The sequence below is a fragment of the Anneissia japonica genome, unplaced genomic scaffold, assembly GCF_011630105.1.
Source record: "Anneissia japonica isolate Jap-2015-1 unplaced genomic scaffold, ASM1163010v1 scaffold26_len2425191_cov177, whole genome shotgun sequence".
NCBI lineage: Eukaryota > Metazoa > Echinodermata > Crinoidea > Comatulida > Comatulidae > Anneissia > Anneissia japonica.
In genome coordinates, this window is record NW_022685220.1 from 198,223 (window position 1) to 202,431 (window position 4,209).

Consider the following 4,209-nt stretch of genomic DNA (forward strand, 5'->3'; position numbering starts at 1 on the left):
GAATGTAAGCCCTACCTACGGTGTCATTGAATAGTGGAGTTGAGTAGCTTAGCGGTTAAGATGTTTGCCTTCTAATCCCGGGTGCTGGGTTGAATTCCTATCACAGGAGGACTGTTACTTACAACTTAAACAACTCCACTCCCTAAACGTCAAAAGAGGCTTGGTTTATAAAGCATCGTTCCATCTTTTTAATTGACGAGCACTTGCTCTTTAAACTCCATTAAAAAATATGAGTGGGAAAATAGCATGTAGATAAATAGATTATTCAGATATTCATGAAATAGCTCGATTAGAAAACTCCCTTGAAGGGAATTGTCTGTTCTCATCGTATCGTATTGTGCAGGAACCTGTTGTATAAAGTTTTTTTCAATATACACTACTTAACATTTTGCTACCTAACTATCAACAGAGGGCGGACTAATCTTATTCTTCACTTCACACAATGACATTACCGATGTATGCATGTGCCTATTTTTTATGTGCTATATTGTGGTTTATTATTATTACCATTATTATCATTTACTATTATTATTTTTATTAGCGTGTCTTTTTCATCGTCATTGTCACTGCCATTTTCTATTATCATTGAGATTATCATTGTCATTATCATAAGCATTTTCATTAACATTACAATTGTCACAATTGTATTTCAAATTAATTGTCTTCTTCATTGATATCTTTCCAATGCTGTTATCATTAGCTTTACCATTAAAATTTTTATTGTCATTACCATGTCTATTTACATTGTCAGCCCATGGTCATCGTCAAATTTATTAAGTACAATTACAAAATTTTTAAAAGTTAAAATTGTCATTGTCGTCACAAGCGCCAGTGTTGTTATTTCACCACTGGACAACAGTAATCATTCGTAGTCAAAACACAGGTTAACTCAATCAATCAATCAATCAATCAATCAATCAATCAATCAATCAATCAACCAACCAATCAATCAATCAATCAATCAATCAATCAATCAATCAATAATTCAAGCATAGGCACCTATGTACGTCTAAATGCTTGAAATAACACATATATTTATAAAATCCCTGCAAAGAGTTTGAATCCATCTATTCTTATCACAGCAAAAGCTTGGCTTTATGTTTGCGTTTGTGAAGAGCACAGCAACTCATGTATCATGTATGCTTTCTAACCTGTTTTAGACCGTGTTGATTTTAATGCTATCGATTGGGACATTAAACTTAATACTTCATAGACATGGCCTACATTTTAAATAGCTTTAGAATCACAAAAAGCCGTGTTTGACAAGACCATAAAACTAGCCAATTTGTCTCTTCCAAAGTTCTCATTTTTAGTCAAGAAGACTCTAGCGACCGTCAGAATTGTTCTGAATGAGACAACTATTATACTAAAGTTTTTGACGACCCAAAGTTCGTTCGAGATCAAGAAGCAAGAAACAACACAGATCTGATTATGTGTCAGTAGATTAAAAGAGAACTAGCAAAATGATTTTTTTGTTCTTGAGAGGATTTTTGATATGCCATTAATAATAGAATCAACCTTAAAATCGTTTTTTTGGCGCTTTTTTTTATGAAGTTATTGGAGATTATGTACGATTTTACCATGACGTCACTGGCAAAAAGTAACAAAAGATCGTGTAAACAGCGCCGCGATGATGATTCGAATAAAACAAATTTATATTTGGCCAATTAGCACACTCACCGCCACGAAAAATGGAAATTTCAGAAGACAATAATGTTGCTTTATTTTTATTTTTGGGCCTACCATGTTGTTTAATACGACAAATAATAAATTTAAAGTGTTAAAAATGTTGTATATCGTAGAGAAATATGCAAAGGAGCGGAAATCAAGCTTTAATTAGCAAAAATCTAATGATGGTCACCGAATGGGTATTTTATAAACCGAGAGAAAAAATGGAAAACAGATAGGAAAATTCATAAATATTTGCACTATATTTGGTGTTTACATTTCTTCTAATAAACAAAAAAATACAAAAACAAAAAAAAAGAACAAAGTCATTCTAATCTAAAAGAACAATTGGATTGCACACTGTCGAAAAAAATATATGATCATATGCTAAGGTCTGCTAAGAGAAGCTTATCCGACTTTAAGGACGTTCCACCCTTTTTCTGTTGGTTCCCCCGCCCGCCCGTTCATTTTTTTATCTAGTGATGCTAAATCAATAGAGAAACGTTGGTCCCTGATAAAGGTCACGGGGGCCCTGATTTTCACTACAAAATAAGAAAGAAAGGGGGAAAGAAAAAGATAAAAGGAAAAGAAATGAAAATCGTAAGACAGAAAAAGAAAAGAATAAGAAAAAAGACATAAGAAAGAAGTGGAATGGAAAGGAAGCATGAGAAAGAAAACTAGAGACTAAAACAGAGAATGAAACATAGAAACAAAAGGAAACATAAGAAAGGAAAAAAAGAAGAAAAGGAAACATAAGAAAGAATAGGAAATAGGTAAGGAAACATATGACAAAAAAGGAAAGTGTAGGAAAGAGAAAGAAAAGAAAAGGAAATATCGAAAGACATTGGTATAACTGTGGTTAAAAAATGAGAAGGTAAAGTAATAAAATGATGAGTCATTTTCTTCTTGTGATATGTATCTTGTTTTTTTTTCTTTACTGCTTGTTTGACACTGCCCAGCACCTATTTAGGTGGAGATGTTTGCGCTTTACAAATCTTTATTATTATTATTATTATTATTATTATTATTATTATTATTATTATTATTATTATTATTATTATTATTATTATTATTATTATTAATAGGCATATTATATCATTATAAGGCCTATTATTATTAATATTATTATTGTTATTATTATTATCATTATTATTAATAGGCATATATTATTATAAGGCCTATTATTATTATTATTATTATTAACAACACGATATTCAAGCTTAAAACAATGATTAATTTAGTCTTTTTGCAAGTACACGACTTTTAAAATCAATCAAGGGATTTTTGCTTTTCTCCCTTTTTTAACTTTCACTTTTGTATTAGTAATATTGCGACTACACTATTGTGAGTGGAAATAATATCAGTCTATTGTCAAATAAAGTGAAATCACCTCGACCTGACAAATTAACGTAAAATTATAAGCCATACATATTGACAAATCAAAAAAGCTCCAAAAAAAACCAACGAAATGGTTCTTCTTGCAACATTATCGTTCAAGAGCGAGTTATAGCTAGCAAAATGTTTCTCGCTGACATATTAGCTGTTTTTAGGTCATTTTTTGTCTTTCCACAGTCGTATCTGGCAAATACTTGTCGGATTTTTGTATTCCCTTCTGCATTTGGAAGGCAATACTTTTCTGATTGCTTTAGTATTTGTTTCAATTGTATTGCTTGAAAAAAGGTCACCGTCATTTTTCACTTTTCTATTGGTGCTATGCTGACATAGAGGCTGCATTTTGACCTCTTTTTAGTGACTTCGTTTAAATTGCCATTTCGGCTGTTCACCAATCAAATATCTTGTTGTTCATTTCCCCCAGTAAACGGAAAGCTGAATATTCATAGATTCTTCTCATATAAAATATATAAATTGCAATTGGATGAAAAAAAAATCACCATCAAAACACAAATTTCAATATGAATGAACAATCCTGTCTAGGCATTATGCCCGCAAAAATGCGAAGCTTAGCCTTCTGCCACCATTGTCAGAGGTCTGAAAGCCCTGACCTTAAAAAAAAAAAAAAAAATACCTCTAGCGACTAAAAAAAATTACCTCTAGCGACTTCGTTGGCTTTAAATTGCTGTTCACCAATCAAATATCTTGTTGTTCATTCCCCAGTAAACGGAAAGCTGAATATTCATAGATTCTTCTTATATAAAATTATTTATTTAAACAATATTTTCAGTGGTCCATCCAGCCTGAGCTGATCAATTGGGACCCTCAGTACATACAATTAGAACATAAGTATAAAAATTAAACTTGATCTTTAACATCAACAAATTAATTAAATTAAACCAGAATATGAATTCCCATTGGATGAAAAAAAAAATCACCATCAAAACACTAATTTCAATATGAATGAAAAGTCTTGTCTAGGCATTATGCCCGCAAAAATGCGAAGCTTTGGTATAGGCTTCTGCCATTGTCAGAGGTCTGGAAGCCCTGGCCTTAACAAAAAAAAAAGAATGGTTCGTGTGGGAATCGAACACACAACCACCAGGTTTTGCTATTCATTATCCACCATCAACTAAACTGCCTTAAAAA